Source organism: Oxyura jamaicensis, chromosome 4, assembly GCF_011077185.1.
Source record: "Oxyura jamaicensis isolate SHBP4307 breed ruddy duck chromosome 4, BPBGC_Ojam_1.0, whole genome shotgun sequence".
In the NCBI taxonomy this organism is placed as follows: domain Eukaryota; kingdom Metazoa; phylum Chordata; class Aves; order Anseriformes; family Anatidae; genus Oxyura; species Oxyura jamaicensis.
In genome coordinates, this window is record NC_048896.1 from 30365939 (window position 1) to 30384948 (window position 19010).

At 35.2% G+C, this 19010-nt stretch overlaps 1 long non-coding RNA gene across 1 annotated transcript in view; it reads left to right on the forward strand.

The window, feature by feature from the left end:
- Positions 1–17150, forward strand: part of LOC118166435 — a 157704-nt gene extending 140554 nt beyond the window's left edge. The window contains exon 6 of the long non-coding RNA XR_004750499.1: positions 16717–17150. This is a non-coding gene — a long non-coding RNA (uncharacterized LOC118166435). The remainder of the gene's footprint in view (positions 1–16716) is intronic.
- The last annotated feature ends 1860 nt before the right edge of the window (positions 17151–19010 follow it).

The window sequence follows — 19010 nt, forward strand, 5'->3', positions numbered from 1 at the left end:
TATATATATATTTAAATCAAATTGATTTTAAAATGGTGTTCTGAGGCAGTCCAAAGACATTACCTATGCTCTTGCAGAACTTCAGCATTCAGGTTTTTATATTCTGGCATCCATCAGTCTGAGGTTTAACTGCACAATTTTCCTGTTGTCCTCTGAAGTAGGTTGTTAGACAAAAAACTAAGCTGTTGCTACCTGTGTTGCCCCAGGAAAAGAAAGTCAAGCTGCTACCTCCAAAATGATGTGCATCTTCTGGCCCCAGAGTACACACTGAAGGGCAGAAATCCAAAGCCAGCTGTCACAAGAGCAAATGCAAAAGACTTGGAAAGAGCTGGAAAACTGAGGGATAAGGAAACCTGGAGAGGAAAGGGTTCTCAGTGTCTTGGCTAATTCAATGTCCTTAGAAACACACAAAATCTGACCTGCATAATCATCATTTCTCAATCAATTCTTTGGAACAATTGTCTGGCCCATTTATTATTGTTATTGTTTATTTTATAAAAGCAGCAAGCAGGAATCAGCAGTGTTTAGTAGGTCACAATAATCTACACAAGCAGAGGTCACCAGGGAGAAATGGAAATGAGTGGCATTAAAGTACCAACCTGCAGTCATTACACATTAGGAAAAGAAAGCAGCCAGAAACAGTGCCAAATTATTTCATTCTTTTTTTTTTTTTTTTTTTTTTTTTTAAGAGCTTTTTGAAATAAGGAGGATTATGCAGTTACTGTTTACCCAGCAATATTGATAATAATAATTATTATTATTCCTCCTATTAAGACTGTTTCTACTGTCTAAATAGAAACAGTAACTGTTTTCACATTGTGTATGCAATCAGTGTGTTAGGTGCCTGGGAAGCTGGCAAGCTGGTAAGGAAAGAATAAGGTAACAAGGATTAAATAGAGGTATTCTGGCAAGAGCAAAATGTCCTTTGTAAGCAAGAACAATTGGAGCCACTATATAGATACTGACCTTCTTTTAAGCAAAACAAACAAACAAAAAAACCTGTAATGCAATGTTTTTTGGTGTATGCCAACCTCATTTTTAATGATTTGAACAGCTATACTTCATGCAGACAATTTTTCTCATTACATATTGATCTTTTTTTACCAGTATTTGTTTCCTGTAACCTTGTCAATTGATCCTTAGATTCTGAATATCTTTTCATAGGCTAGATCTTTTACCGAATTTTTGACAAATATCTAGGACAACATAGGTGCTGATAAAGGCACAACAATGGCTATTCAAACAAAACACTTCCCTGCTTTTCACTCTACCTTTGCAGGAAAGGTATGAAAGATGAAAACTTTCCTGTTTTAATGGCAGCAATTCATGAAGTCAAGACTAAAAATAAACAAACAGAGGGAAAATACATTTGCTAAGCTTAAAGCAAATGTTTTCATGGAACTATTCATACTGATGATCATGTCCTTTCCTGGTTACTTACAGCCAGAAGTTTTTACTTCCAATGTGTATCTAATCTGCATGAAATTTACCATCCTCTGTGAAGTTGACTGGGTTCGCTAGGTCCTTTCAAAATCCCTAAAAATCCTATTCAATTTAAGTTAATTTTTAATAATTGGATGACATCTGAAAATAATTTATCATTTCCTTTTTCACCCAATGCATCAAGGTTTTTAGTAAATACATTAAGCCATGGTCTAATGTGAGTTTTGGAAGAATCTACTGTACAGCTGTGAAGACAAGGGTTTCATTTTATGTGAAACATACAAACATTAATTTTTACAAAAACATTAATCTATAATCAGTATGAAACACTCCATACTGAAATCAAGTAACTGATTATTCCACACAACTAGTTGCACGCAATCAAAAGAAATGAAATTGTACATAACAACAGTTACTGCTTAGTAACAGTAATGTAGCAGTTTTTATCAGTTTCTAGATCAACCCACATTTTGAAGGTTATATTTCTGGAAAGGCAACTGAGAGTGGCATATTTTTTTTCTTTTCTTCATGCATAGCTCTGTTTTAGAGTGAAACAAGAACAAACAGAAGTAAGATTAATATAATGTAGTCACTGTAGTCCTTGAAGTGTTAAGAACCAGAGTTTTTAGGACTAAGAACAGATGGAAAAATAGAAGATTAGAGATGAAACTGCCCAAAGCTACAATCCTGTTGAACAATTTTGGACAGAAGTAGTCTTCATGCACTACCTTCATGCACTCAAATTTCTTAGTATTTCTTTGTTGTCCTGCACTGATGAACAAACTCTTTCTGCATAAAATGCACAAAATAATGGGGTAAAACATTTCAGCCTACATATATTTGATCCACATCTGTTTAGACCATGATAGGGAGTAAATAAAGAAGGAAAGAACAATTGACTCATAATGCATTCTTGCGCTACAAATCCATCTAATTCATCCACCTTTTCAGAAGTAATAAATATATGTCCCTAAAGCCAAATACAGATTTTCAGGTCCCTATGCCAAAACATCCCAGCCTAAAAAAGATTTAGGATATCTATATTAGGTTAATACATTTAAGAAGAAAAATGCATCAATAAATATTAATACCCATTTTGGGGGGTTGACCTCAGTTAGCAGCTAAGACTTCACACATTCTCTTGCTTAATTCTTTGACTGGGTGATGAGGGAGAGGACCAGAAGAGCAGAAGTTCAGAACCATTGGTTAGGATAAATACAGTTTAATGGGTGAAGCAAACTGCATGTGCAAGCAAAGCAAATTAAAGAATTTAGTCACTGCTTCTCATTAGCAGGTAGGTGTCCTGGAGAGCAAGACTTCAGTGCATGTAATGGTTACCTGGGAAGACAAATGCCATAATCACAAATGTCTCCTGCTTCTTACTCCTTTCCCAGAGATTCTCTGTCTGAGCACAAGATCATATGGTAAGGCATATCCATTTGGTCAGTTTGTGTCTGCTGTGCTGGTTGTGTCCTTTCCCATGTTTTTGTGCACTCCATTGTACTCAATGGAGCAAAAAGAGAGAGAGAAAGAGAGAGAGAAAGAGAGAAAGAGAGAGAAAGGAAGGAGGGAGGGAGGAAGGGAGGAAGGGAAGAAGGGAGGGAGGCAGGGAGGAAGGAAGGAAACCTCAAAAAACTCAAAGTTGTGCAAGCACTGCTCAGCACGAGCCAAAACACTGATGAGTTAGTTATCAACACTATTTTGGGCACAAACCCAAAGCACAACTCCATATGGGCTGCTATGAGAAAATTAACTCCATCCCCAGCCAGACCCAGTACAACCATACATGAGCTGCAGTCCAGATTCCAGTTTTCCTGTGCCTGAAAACAACCAGCTCCTTCATCCATGCAATGACCAGAATCAATGAGAGGTGTGAGTAATTTATGTATCAGCTTTTGCAGTGATTCAGTTGGCAGATATTTTAAAGGCTTATCCAGTTACTGGGTTGCTTCAGTACCAGAGTTTACAGAACACCAGCATTACACTGGTTCAAAATAGCTACAGTCTGCTTAAGAGACATGATCTTCTAATAATATAAGACCCCTCTAAAAGCTCAGAAGAAAATATGTTCAGTGGATATGATCTGTATCTAGAAACTTGAGCTCCAAGTGCAATGCACCACTTCAGTACAGAGGTACTTACAAGCAAGCTTGCTCAAAAATAAATAAATAAAATTAAAATCTAATGTCCAATTTAGTACATAAAGACAGTGTCAATGTGAACTATTGCCATCTGTAGCTTCATTAAATCTACTGATGCAGTGTCATAGCTAAGATCATAAAAGAGGAAACAGTTCTGTGAGTAATGAAATGCTATTTATTACAGTGTGGTTTCATTTTGTAAGGAAGATTTGTGGAAAAGATGAATGGCTTAACTGTGACTCATAGTTAAAGAGATCATGGCTGGAATTACATGTAATTATCATTTCTGAGAAACAGAGGTTTCTCACCTCTAAGTTTGGACAAAGTGTCAAGGATGCTTGATTAGAAATCTGCCACCTTTACAATGCTGTGGAAAGCACAGGAAGTAAGGAGGGCAGACAAATCAACCTGCATTAATCTTGTATGCTTTAAGGTTACAGTTCTTATATAAATAGGATATTAAGATAAATCACTACGAGTCAGTATTCTGCCAAAAAAACAGTCTCAAATTCTTTTGCTGGCATACAACTTTGTCTGCTTTAAGACATATAAACGAACTGTGTTATATAGTAAATTTATGTCCCTCAAGCAGATGGCACTCTGATTACTCATATTTGTAATAGAATTTTTCTACCCCCACCCCCAAACCTTAAGAGAAAGCTAATGATGTGAGATAAATTTTAAGCACCAAAGCAATATTTTAAAATTGCCTTTGGTTGGTGAACTAACCGTGGAGGATTTCTTAGCCCCCACTACTCCCATACAACGTGGAAACTGAAAGAAGCTCTTTAGGTCCATTTTCATTGCATAGCATTTCCTCATTATATCATCTACTGTGTTTTCATTAAGTCTGAGACAGATGCATTCAGCTGCACAAATCACAGTCTCCCTCAAATACAATTAGATTTACAGCAGAAGAAAAAGAAGGAAGATAATGTAATTCAAAATGTCTTTCCAAATTGGGATAAGTGTCTTAGAAAATATCCAGCCTTCACATCAAAAGTTGTTTAAAGTGTATTTCTTTAGCATCCTAAATGCTTTCCGGTCTTACAGAATAGTACCAGGAAATATTTTAGATCCAGCAGCATGCTGAATTTGAGGATAATTTGCATCTATAAATACTCTGGAGAAAGGGAAGTGTCATTAACTTTTGAGGGAAAGTTTCCATATGGACCTTATAATACTTTATATGTTGGTCTCTTGTGGACATCAAAATCCAATATTTGAGGACTCTTGTGACTATATTCTTGCTTCATAAAATTAGTTTCTGAGGTGTGATGCTAAGTATAAATCTTTCACTGCCAAAGTCAGTGATGCAGAAAACTGAAATGCATGATGATAGGAGTTGTATCAGGGAAGCTGAACCAAGGAAAATAGTGTCCAATTCCAGTAACAGTATCTGCTAGCTCTAAAAGTGAGAAAAAATAAATATTCTTGCATTAGAAATATTAAAACCCCATGGTCCTCTGTGATGAGGGTGGTATATAAAGTATAAAGAATTAGGTGCCATACTGAAACAACATTTAGGTTTAGGTCAGTCAGGTGGAGTCTCCATTACTCCAGGTAGAACTTATTAAGATCCAGGCAATAGACACCGATTCTTCAGGTACAGGAAATTGTCAAAAAAGTTTTGGTTTCAAAGTTTCTAGCCCATTTTTTAGACATTTAAAATAATGTCTAGCAAATGCACTTGATATCTGTGATTAAGAAGATTAACCCACCTGATGCATCAATTTATGGAAGTTCACAACAGAGACAGCCTTAAGAAGAGGTAAGAAGGTTTGGGGGTTGGTTTAAAACTCTGTAGTAATCTGCTCACAGAGCGAAATTATGGCCAAGCAAAAGGTTAGTCAGTGTTCAAGTTTTGATTAAAAAATAAATTTTAAAATAATACAAAATATAAAAGGTATTTGATCAAATCTGAAATGAAATGAAATAATCATGCCTAAGGGCCACAATCTTAGCAACTACAAATAAAGGTATGAAAGCATACACAATCAGACTCTTATTGCCAAATTTTGGCACCAGCATTGGAATTTCTTAAGCAGTGTTTATCATTGAAAATATTGCCACAGTATTGCATTTATTAAAAATACCAATACCAATTCATCCAATTAATCACTTTTCTTTTTAACGTAATAAGGAGTATAATATGTTCAAGTAAGTGCAGAAATAGTAATTTAACCAACTGCGTGAAGTATATTCACTGAATTGGACTGGATCCACCAGTCTTATCATGTGTGTTTTTCATTGTCATTTCTTTGGTTGTTTTAATGTACATGTTCTTCTAATGCTTGTACTAAGATAGATAAGTGTACTGGGTCTGGCCGGGATGTTAACTTTCCCTGCAGCAGCCCATACAGTGCTGTGCTCTGCACTTGTAGCTAGAACAGCAGTGGTATCACACTGGTGTTGTGTCTGCTGCTGAGCAGTGCTGGAGCATCAGGACTCTCTCTAACCCTCCTAGGGGTGGGCAAAAAAGTGAGAAAGAAACATCATCAGGGTAGCTGACCTAAACCAACCAAAGGGATATTCCATACCATATGATGTCACACTCAGCGATAAAAGGTGGAAAAAGGAAGAAGAGGGGAGGGGTGGGCGAAAACGTCTGTCCTTTTCCTGAACACCGGCTACGTGCTTTGAGGCCCTGCTTCAAGGATGTGGTCAAGCATCGCTCATTTGTGGGAGGTAGAGAGTAATTTCTTTCCTCTGCACTTCCCCATAGCTTTTACTTGTTTTGTTTTTTTCCCCCTCCCTCTTCCCCTTTCCATTTTTTCCCTTTAGCTCAATTGTTTAATAATAATATTTCCTTAATAATATTTTTTCTCTTTAATTAAATTATCCTTATCTCAACCTGTGAGTTGTTCTTTCCTTTACTTCTTCCCCTCCTCATCTGAGGAGGTGGAGTGAGAGAGTGGTTGTGGTGTTCAGCTGCCTAGCATGGTAAAACCACCACAATAAAATAGATAACAAATTCACTTGGTATCTATCTAGGCCTTTATAGTCTTACATACAATCTCAGTAGTTTAACGTTATCTTTTTATTTATTTATTTATTTTGAAGGCCATTTCATGAGAATTTAAAGTTTCCTATGAAATTGACTTTGCTTGATCAAGCACACACACTGGGAAAGAGAGATTTAAAAAAAAAAAAAAAAAAAAAAAACTAACTGTCCCAGTTTTCATTGCAACTATGAAACTTCATACTTTTCAGAATTCAAACACTCCATGCAATGATCACTCAGGAGAAAACAAACAAACAAATAAACAAACAAAAACCTCTGAACATGGTTAAAAGTCCAGAGTATATCAGCTGGTTAGATTTTTTTTTTTTCAAAACAGCAGAGATGCCTTTTTGGATAGAAAGTCTGTTCTCTTCCATTGCTTACAGCAAGAAAACATGTTCTATATGATTCCAGTTCGTTCAAATTTAGTATATGCTTCAGAATTGTTTCTTAATTTCCAAAATAAAGTTTTCCAGCTAGACATTTTTTTTTTTTTTTTTTTTTTTTTTTTGCCAAATAAAAACATTTTGGAAATATTTTTCCCAAGGAGAACATATATATTATTACAGAATATAATATAAAATAAGTTATGGAACTATATCAGGTTGCATTTTGTCTAATGGTAGAGAATAATTAAGCTATAAATATATGTTTAGATTATATTAAGTGGCATATTTTCCAGTTGGTGCACAATAAATTAGCTGTAAAAGTCCTATTAGTGTTAAGTGGAAGCTGCATTACTAAATCTGTTTGCATCACTTCAAGGTTTACCACTTAAGTTAGCAGTAGGCAGGAAATTCAATGAGAGGAATTGTACTTTTCCCTATATATAGATTTCAGAGTTAAAAAAAAAAAAAAAAAAACTCAGTATATGCTAATACTCATTGTTTTCAAGCATTATGTTTAACTCCTATTACAATACATATTGTTCTGTCAAATATATCATAGCTCAAACTTTAAATTCAAGTTAGCGGGTAAACTGTAGATTGAAACATATCATGAGCTTCATAATGAAAATCCTAGAGGAGGCAGTTTCAGGACCTAAGACTGCTTGTTATCCCAATTTCTTTTGCAAGATAGATCTGTGCAGCCAGACAGGACTTCTGTTTACCTATTACCCTGTCAGACGTTATCATAAGTTTTGCAAAAAGAGCACCTGTGTTGAGGAGAGATCATATAATTGCCCAAAGCAGAACTAAATCACAAGGCTGTGCCAGAGATCTTTCACAAGTCTTAAAGAACATTTCTGTCTTTCATGTAAACCATGGTAAAAGTCTTCACTTCTAAGTCTGTAGACAAGTCTCAACATTAAATCTGGTAGGAAACCAAGTTTTAAGAACTCTTGCAATAGGTTCTTGGAAATAGTATGTCAAGCTTCATACCAAACCTGAGAACAGTATGTACATGTTTAAAGTCAATGTGCATAGATAAAATAGCCAGCTGGAAAACTGGTGGCACTGTAGCCACAGCTACATTGAACTCACTATCAGCAAATTTACATTTCTTCCATGACTACTGTACTGGGTGTTTTTCTAGGGGACTAGTTTAAAGGAATAATTGCCATGGTTCCATTAAAATAAAGAAGCCTATTACAAAGACTGTCATCTTGGCGATTTACTCAAAAACAACAGATTCAAAATTTTAAAGTATTTTTAATAAAACTTTAAAAATTCAATGATATTTTTTTAATTAGAGAATTCTGATTTAATTAACTTTATTTAATATCTAATAACATGTCTGTTGGTTACACCATAAAATGGAAGGAATCTTCATTCACTAGTTTTACCACAGAGGCAATAAAGTCTTCTAAACTGTTATCAGTGTATGAAACAGACTCTGCACTTAAATTAGAATCTATCATCATTTCAGCCACGTCAAGACTGACATCAATAATTAACCATATTTTTAAAAGACACAACTCAAGTTCTTTTCTCTTTCTGCCTTTTTTTTTTTTAATGAGATACCGGGTAGGAAAACTTTAACACCCTTCCAAACTAGTTATGAATATCTTAATTGCCAAACAGCATGTCCAGTAAATTATTGTGACAGAAAAACATTTTCATTATATGCTTATGTTGTATAAAACATGTAAATACTTCATTTGTTAAGAAGGCTAAAGACTATGTCCCCAGTTCATTACTAGCCATGGAGTGTATTGAATAAAAAGACAAATTATGTGTGACGAGAAGTTGTTGAAGGAAATGCCTGCCATCTCTTTGATCTTGGTCCTGAACTCCATGGAAATATCCTAAAAACTATACAAATATAATAATAATAAAGAAAGTGTGAAGTAAAAGGAAAAATGAACCAGGCTGTTATCATTGTTGTGGCATGTTGTAGGAACAGAAGTACTGAGAGTCATGACACCACAGCCAGGATCTCGTACGCAAAGCAGTGCAGAAGAAAAAGTAGCTGAAGCTTCTGAACTTTCATTCTGGTCCTATTTCTTCCTATGCAAAGCTCTGGACTTTGGTTGATCTTATAGGAAAATACAGCTGTGAGTAACATTGTGAGCAACCTCAACTTCTGAAAGAACTTCATAGATGATAATCTCAGATCACGCATTTTCATCAAATTTATATCCATACAGGCTGTGATATAACTGAGATTTCAAAAACAGAATTATTTGAAAATGGCAAAGGAATATGAATATTTACGTGTGTGCGCACAAAACTAAAGCAAATAAATATCATGCAAGGAGATGCACATCTATATCCTTCAGGCCCATAATTGCTTCATTATCTTAAAGCAGGACATCAAAGAAATACAGGTCCCAAAAATGACAAGTCAAAAGCAATTATATTAATATATCACAACGCCCATGCAAATGAAGCAGAAAAGGTATATTTTTTAAGTTTCCATTTAAATACTTTCTATAAATCACCCATTTATAAAGTAATTTCTAAAATGCAAAAATTAAAAATGAAAAGTCACAGATGCACAACAGTATATACAACACTGATGTAATGAAATAACCAGCCACAGCCCATATTACTCTTTGCAAACCTAGTACAAAAAATAGTCTTATACTAGTGTCCAAAGTTTAGATTTTTATTTTTAGGAAGATTGAACTGACAGGTCTATAATAAATTCCTAGCATGGAAGCTTGCTGTTAGTTCACTTAAGGGCTGTCTTTTGTAAACTTGTAAGTCAACAGAAACACAAGTAGATAAGTATGCATTAATGTTCTCTTTAAAGAATACTGCAGATTTGTCGCAAGAAGATGTATAGAATCTATTTCAAATAATATTTATATTTCTCTTTGTCTATTGCAGATTTTATCTGGAAACTTGAAGTTGCTAGCACTCCACAAGTCTGTGGAATCTGCCCAAAACATTAAGTCTGAATGTCACCTTATTAGCTTTTTGTTCTTTTGAGAAATAATGATCAGGTTCTTCCTAACACTACATCATTTGCTATTCAAATACCTTGATGTATTTTTCTGCAGACTAGCAACTGCAGTAAAGAAGAGACACCTGGAACTGACTTTCATTTATTGGAACAGACAGGCCATTACAGAAAAGCCTCAGTGCCTCAAAAGACAGCTATTGCAGGTCTTCCTCCCCAGACGTATCTATTCAGCTATAAATGCTAACTAGAGGAATCTCCTGTGCCTCCCATGACACAACTACTCCAAGCTTCACACCAGAGCTGTAACCAAGTCCTTTCTGATACACATTGATTAGTGCTGCTTGTCAGCATCTTTGATGGATATACCCTTGGAGGGAAATGCAGACATATGGCAAGAATATATTTGAGGATTGGAATCACCTGAAACATATCATTGCTAGGTTATGAACCACGGAACATTAAACCACCGAAGAAACTGCCCTGACACACTGACTCATAGCACAGTACTCACAGGGATGTCACTCTGCATTCTTTAAAAATAAACAATGTTCACACATATTTAGTTATCAATTAAAAGGTGCATACAAAAAATATTACATACAGTGGTGGGATAAATTTTTCAGGTGGGACTATCTTCTGGGAAAACAGGCAATGATAATTTTAGCCCTTTGTAGACCAGCTTATATTTTTATTGCATGTAAATACAGAAGACTTAAACCTGCTGATTTATATTGATATTTACTAATGAAAATTCACAATTTACATGGTGCATGCTTAAAATAGGCACGTTTCTCAATTTGTGATCTTACCATAAAATTCATCCTTTCCAGGTTCTGCAACACAGGGGAGTTTCAAGCTTCAGGAAGTGGTATACAGGAACTTCTTAAAAATTCCGTCTCCTGAAATGTGTCCTTCTGGAGGAGTGTTTCTAGTGATAAGCTGCACTCGTTAATGTTTCTCATGATTGTCTCTAATAATGTAAAGTTTGTCTGCCTTTTAAGTAAAATGTTGTCCCGTGAAAAGGTATTTTACCATTTCTATTATAGCATTTCACGGGGTTCTACTGTCCAAGCTTCTAAAAATAACACTTAGTTTTGTGTTTCCATTGCCAAATTTCCTAATGGACTGAAGAAAATATTTATTCTTGAATGATTATTCTACTTACACGCTTGCTGTACATTCTTCTATATGAACAAGACAGGTATGCCTCAGACAAGGCAGGTATGCAAACTGCCAGAATAAATGTAATTGATTGTAAGAACAATAAGTTGAACAGTAAGTACACTTCACTCTTTTTAAACCTAAGGGGAACTTTACATTTAATGAGTAAATATGAAGCCTATAATACTTCAGATTAGAAAACAGATGAAGAATAGCATTTTTAGACTTTACACTCAGAGTTTAAACTTACCACATTGTTAAATATGAGACTGCACACAGCAACAGGCACAATAATATTTTTCTTTTTTTCTTTCTGTATCATAAGTAGTGTGCAAACAATCGCATAAATAATGCTGCATTGCTGGTCATTTCTCATTCACAGAATCACAGAATAGTCTAGGTTGGAAGAGACCTCCAAGATCATCTAGTCCAACCTCTGACCTAATGCTAACAAGTCTTTCACTAAACCATATCCCTAAGTTCTACATCTAAATGTCTTTTAAAGACCTCCAGGGATGGTGACTCAACCACTTCCCTGGACAGCCTATTCCAGTGACTAACAACCCGTTCAGTAAAGCAGTTCTTCCTAATATCCAAACTAAACCTCCCCTGGCGCAACTTTAGCCCAGTCCCCCTCGTCCTGTCACCAGGCATGTGGGAGAATAGACCAACCCCCACCTCACTACAGCCTCCCTTCAGGTACCTGTAGAGTGTGTAAGGTCGCCCCTGAGCCTCCTCTTCTCCAGGCTAAACAGTCCCAGCTCCCTCAGCCACTCCTCATAAGACTTGTTCTCCAGACCCATTCAAGAAAGCCTTCCCTGTGCAAAGCTTACTGAAAAAGATAGACTGTAAAACTCTTTGCACAATGGGAAAATTACAGTTTGTATATTATACACAGTGTTTTGCCAGTAGTGAATCATTTTATTTTTGTCTGTGATTTTGGCAATTGAGAAATGTTCTGGCTCAACAACACTAATGGCAGTACAATCCTACATTTATGTACTTCATGGGGAGACAGAGCACAAACCTTTTCATTCTGCCCTCTTTCATGTCTGCTTCGCACCGCCTTCAATGAAAATGAATCTCAGGTGTAGAATAGCCCTCTCTGATGAGGTAGCTCCATCTCCAAGTTTTAATGCTAAAAATGACAGAAAAAGCTATAAATACCATTTTCATGTTTAAAGAAGCCATTCGCAAAGGTTTGTAGATTAAAGGCAATGCTTCCACTGACAGCAAAGAACCATTCCTCTAAAAAAAGATGTTTGTCAGACATCAGGTGGGAACAACTTCATAACATTACCAATAGTCCACATAGTTCAAGGGCTTTAAGAAAATTCTGATTTTTAGAGGCATTCAAGTACCCACTATTTCTGAGCCTTCGATATGTCTCCAAACCTCTACTCGCTGAAAGAAAAGAAAAAAAAGGCTTCATGATTATTTACAGCAAAAGAAATTTTTAATATAACCATTTTAAAGTAAATTATATATATATTGATTAGATAAATTAAATATAAACAAATTATTTTGCATTCAAGCAATATTTTTAAACTTTGTCTATTTGATGAAGACATTTGACACTTTCTCAGTAAGTTTATTGGAATCTATGAGCACCACTTTCTTAAGAATCTTACCCTTTACATGTTATGAATTGTCTAGATCCAAATTCTTTCATATTTAATATGCATGAAGTTTTTCTGTTTTCAACGTCTTTGCCTTCAAAGCTGTCCAAATAGCTCTTTGTTCCATATGTTTCCATTTTATGACAAATTAAGAGAGAAGCATAGAAAGCTATATCTAGCCTATGTTTGGTCCCTGCTGCATCTCAATTACATATCCACTGTGCATATTCCAGCTGTTTCCACACTCAATACTAGAGCGAGAACCAGTCATAAAACCTTCCTCCCTGTACACTTCTTCCCATGTAAAGAAAGTCCAGTTCACATAACTGTGATGGAAGAAGTGCTCTAACTAATGCTTTATATGCAGTATTCATACTCAGAGAATCCTAAGTTAAGCTGTAGCAGGCAACAGAACATCAAAATACAAGCTAACTGAGGGAGCTGCTTAATTCAGTCCCCTGTTATCACAGCTGACTGCATCATGCATTCTTGACATAATCATTACTTCTCATTTCTAAAAACTATGAAACAATAGAGTGCCTAAAGATATACCCATAGATGCCTAGCAGCCTGGCAATTCTGTGGGTAGTTAATAAATAAATAAATAAAGGTATAACATGCTAGCTTCTTGGACTAAAAATGCTTTAAGGTTCATGAGGGTATTTTGATATTATTCAAGAATGATAATTTAAGAAGTGGTTTGTCACACTGAGTAATTTTGTAAAATACTTGTAAGACAACTGGGATCATAATAATGTTGCAAGTGTAACTGTAACTGATATTTAATCGGGGTACAAAGCATAATGTCTTGGGAAATATTCATTAGCTGCTTTGGGTTATAAGAGGTAAATTTAAGAAAGAGTTTTATACAGCTTTTTCTCCCAAGATGGCACCTTTTACATCTGTTGGGCATCTTTTTTTTTCTGTATCAAGAAAATTGTGAGTATTCAAGAAAATACAGATAATTATCTGGCATCTGCTTCTTTGGTCTTAATGGGAAATTATGACACTTCACTCCTGGTCTTTGATTAAGTCAACCACAGGTCAACTGAACAAAGATATTAAATCTAAACTAATCTCAGTCTAATTTGATGGTCAACACTGTAATACATGAAGTCATTATACTTACATATGCATCAGTTCTAAGGAAAGGATGACAGCTTTAATTTTGCTGCATATTAATGATGGTAAAATGTAAGGACTGGGAATAAGAAGAAAAAAAGCATAGTGGGGCTACCTTTACAAATGCATTCAGCTCTGATGCAGAATAAAACATGTCTATTTGCACAAAATATCTATTGCTTCTGATATATGTTGAGAAGCAAAAACTGTTACATTGCTGTAGTGCTTACCAAAACCAAACCAAAAAACAACCAAAGAAAAAAACTCTGTCATCTGACTTACGGTGAGTGAGGAACTTGCTCTCACAGAGTTATAGATATTTTTACTAAACTTAACTGATACTCCCTGACAAACTTATACTGCTTCTCCCTTGTACCTGGCAGTAGAATAATATTTTTGTAACACATTGAGCACTAGATCTTTGCAAATAATTAACTCTTGACTGAAATTGTCAAATAGTAAAAACCAAACCAAGCTATTTTTTAGATTTGCTAACATTTTTTTCCTAGAATTTTCAGCAAAGTCACTTTTAATTAAGAAGGTGCAGGTATTTTAGCTAGCTTTACAAATGAAAAGGAAGTGACATGGTCTTTTTCAACATCCTCACCTCTGCAGTAAAGAGAGAAACAGACCCTGGTAACAAAGTCCCAGGCTGATTCAGAGTAGCAGTTCAACAACATATTAATATGGTTGCTGGATTTAGGTCTGTGATTCCCAAGCTATGACTCATAACCAGTTTTTTGCCCTCTGATGTTGCTTGCATCTTCCTCTTTTCAGATGTATGTGATCCCTTAGGCTGACTGGAAAAGCAACATGAGATGCTGCTCAGAGCATCCTATTAGCATGGAAAAGTTGGAGATCACTTCCTGAAGCATCAGAATTAATCCAAGCTAGCAAAGCAGAAAAAACATTATCATGCTAAGTTGAGATTTTTCCATCACTCAGTAAATCTTGCAGCAGCAGGTTAAAGTATGTCGGTGAAGTATGTTTTTAATGAGTCTTGGAGAATATATTGATCTCCAGCCTTTGTTACTATCACAGCTGAAAATTTTGTTGCAAACAAAAATAGAAAGCAAAAAATCAAATTTCAGTTGACTCCTGTACATACGTATTTCCAGCAATTACTGTTGCATTAGTAATGCATTAAAAATTCTCCACAAGTATTATCAGTTGCTGAGATTAGTTAAATACTAAGCTTTTCCTCATTATAATGCCATTAAGGAGGGAAATGTCCCTTTATGTGATAAATGGACTCATGCAGATATTTGTGCCAAGCACTATGTGCCAGCATTCCTGGTACTTGCATTTTTTTGTGACATTTACCTTATTGTATTGTTCTGGGTTCCTTAACTAGTGAAAAGAGCTTTACCTGGCCTCAGTAACTTCTAACCTCCTCAGCAAAGAGAGTCAGTACCAAACTGCCCAACACTCCAGTGAATGTATTTGTTAGCTTTAAGTAAAGTAATCCCACTGATATGACTGCAAATCTACTGACTTATGTTGTGACCATGGGAGGAAATTTTCAATTAGTGCGAAGAAAGTGCGTCTTTGCCTTGATAAACTCAGATCAAAGAGATTGTGCTGCTGTCAAAACCTAACCAATGGCCATGGTGACATACCTCAAAGAAATATACTGGGAAGTTCAATGTGACATTGTTGTGCTTTCATGTTCAACTTTTATTTTAAATCACCTCTGCACTACTTCCTTCCTCATTATTTTCTTGCGGGTCCTATTTTCTTCCTGCACCTATTATGGCATGAAAAAGTAAAAAAAAAAATAAAAAATAAAAAAAAATTAAAAAAAAAGCCTCCAATGTGAATTTCACATTGGCTGCAAGGTAAAGGTGTTTCCAAAGATGTTTCTCTTCAACCTACTTGAAATAATTTGATGCCATGAGGTTTTGAAATTACTGCTGAAGTGGAGCTGCAGTGACTAGAACACAAAGCTGAAAGATGGTCATTTGGGTCTCCATACAGGGTCTCCACTTGTCCGGATGCTGCCTGAATGACCAAGAAAGGCCATAGGAAAATAATAGAAAATCCCAAAATAAAAAAACCTTCCATCATTTTCTCCATATACCTGAGTGACTTCCTTCTCTCTTCCACCCCAAGAAATCAGGTTCTGAAAAATGCTCCGTTTCTTCTGCATCAAATGCAGTTCAGGCAGTTTTACTGTGAAACCACATGTAAGAGCTCTTGAGGTACTGTGATATCATCCAAGTTGTTTGTTACAGCTTTGGATTTGCCAAGACAGTGATTTTCTAAGGAGGGAAAAATATATATATATATTTTGAAATCTATTGAATGACTATTTAAGACCAGATGGAATTTTTCATTTCTTTCACTTACCTTTTTCTTTTGAACCATTCTGAAAAATAATTTTGCAAAAAAGAAGACTTCTACTTGTCTTCTCTCTAAAGTGTCCTGCTTAATGTGATATATTTCAGCAGCTAACTCCAGGCCTCTTCTGGGATGGGTATACACTTGGCAGTAACAGACCAAATGGCACTTATGCAGGGACCTCAAAAGTGTGCAAAAAAAATATGTTCCAGGTTACTGCTTGATCATTTATTTGTTTAAAAAGGCATTTTATTAATAAGAGATTAGTCACATTTCATTTGAAAACATTAAACATCTGATGTAAGAGTCATGGCAGGTCCTATTTCATATATTTTTTTTGTTTTGTTTTGTTTTGTTTTTTTGACTAGGAATCCAAACTCACAGGAACTAGAGACTTGGAAACATATATTCAAATTCCCTATTGCAATATCATACTCTTAGATAGCTGTTAATATCTTATGTTCCTCAGAGCAAATTCTACTATTTATATCTCAACCCCAGTTTGGAAATATCCCCAAAATTTTCTGGCCTTCAGGTTGTTATAAAAACCTGTGCCATCTTACACAATTGCTCACTTTCCTTCATGGCTTCCCTACGACAAATATCACGAGAAGTTAATATTTTTGTGTCCTCACCTCCATTTCCAATAGCTGAAGCATGCTGCTATAAGAAACTTACCTTTACTCAATTGTCTGGTAAGAAAAGCACAAGTTTAACAGTGTTAATCATTTAGTCAGTAAATGTTTGAATGAAGATTAATGATCCTGTATATAGCAGAAACAGTAAGTGCAAATGCTAACACGTTGCGTCATTTCTTGTTACACTGATGATTTAATAGAACTATACAAAGTTTCAAATTAATTTCTTTTCAGAATTATTGTTTAACACTTTCTGCATTTTCTCCCTCATCCAGCCAAGCTCAGGTGGTGGTGAGTCCTGCCTGCCACAGGTGACACCAGCTGCCACTCCTACACTCAATATTGCATGGGAAACAAGGAATTCCTATCCTTACAGAAGAGATGTAAATAGATCCAAATATTGTATTTTTTTTTTTTTTTTGAGTCAAGACTTACTGTAGAAACTGGGAAATGTATCAGAATTTTGTATCTGTACCTCATCTCTCATTTCTGCCATTTAGAAAGGATAATGATGTCTCAGCAGAAAAAAAATTAGGATCAAAATACTTTAATATATTAATTACTTTAAAAATGAGTTCAGCCAATTTATTTGTGTCTAAGCATGTTATAAACAAAATGTCTATGAACACACACAATGGAATACATTATCATTATGACAAACATTCCCCAGTGTTTCCCTGTTTATGTTATTAACGGTAAAAGCTAATCTCTGCTTTCCAACAATGAAGCCCCATCAGGGAACAATCTCTTCCTCATGTAACAGAGGCAATAAAATGATCAGGTAAAAAAATAAAAAAAAATAAATAAAAAAAATAAAAATAAAAGAGAGAGTTTTTGCAGCCACAATAATGGGACTGAGAAAAAAAAATATCAGAAAATTAATTCAGTTATTGAGAATTAACTTTAACGTATTAAAAAATGTAAAGTTCTCCTGCTTTCCTGCATCAATGGTAGTCTCCCGGAGTCAAAGCACATATCATGTAGAAATCTGTTAACGTTTCAGGGCCAGAGGGAAGAAACACAGCATGTGCTCATCAAAACATCTGGAAAGTACAGAGCACAGAGAAACAGAGGTAGTTAGTAGCAAACAGGTATTAAGTATTACTGCTACTAGGGAGAGAGAATTTGAGGCTGTCAGCTTTTAATTTGCTTGATCTTAAACTCACTGAAGTCAGTGAAAATCTCTCCACTGATTTCTGTGGGATCTGGAGTAGTTTTCAATAACTTACAGCTAAGACATGGTTGCCCAAACAATAATTTCTTCATTCCTTCTAGACAGAATTTTCTGTATGATCTTTAGGGGCACTTAATGTTTCTTGAGTTTGAAACTTATCACTGAATAAACACATACTTGCTAAATGTACTGCCTCGAAATATAGTCACTGAACATCAAAAAAAAAAAAAGGATTTTCCAAAAAAAAAAGTTGTTTTTTTTTTTTTCCATTCTAAATACTGAAAGATATGTCATTACAATATTTATATTGTGTTATTTATGTAAAGTGTATGCAAGGATGCATTACTTAGAAGGACATGGGAATATTGCTAGTTATAACAACACTTTGCTTATCAGTATTAAACCCTTGCTCATGAATCAAGAGCTTTTTTTACCTTTTTTATTATATGCTCTGTGTAGGTGTTGCACAGAGAAGCTGTACAGAGATGTATCAAGCACCTTCCTAGCCTCCAAACATTTCAAAGCCTCCAATACCTTCAAAGTATTTGTATCTGAAAATCAGTTCTCCTTTGAGAGATATTTTCTCCATCACTATTTTGAAGACGTGTTACTTAAATACTATAGAAGGAAAATATACTGGAGGGAGCACTGAGGAAGTGCCTAGAAAAATCTCTGTGCTGATATCAAGAAAATGATTGCACAAGCTTAGCTTTAATTCTTGTCATTCTTATTTTAATTAGGCATTTCTTCAACAATATGTATATACATTCTTATTTTAATTAGGCATTTCTTCAACAATATGTATATACATGTAATATTTATCTATTTTTGCCATCTGTCATTTTACACATGCAAAATCATGCTCAGTTATTGGAAGAGCAGCTGTATGCAAACCTGTGTTTTATTTGTTATTGTTGCTTTTAAAGCTAATTTTTCATTTTTCATAATGAGCTTTTAAAATGGCTTTAACTAAGAAGTCAAGGTTTCAAGTGAGGAAGAGAGTAGCAATTTCCACTT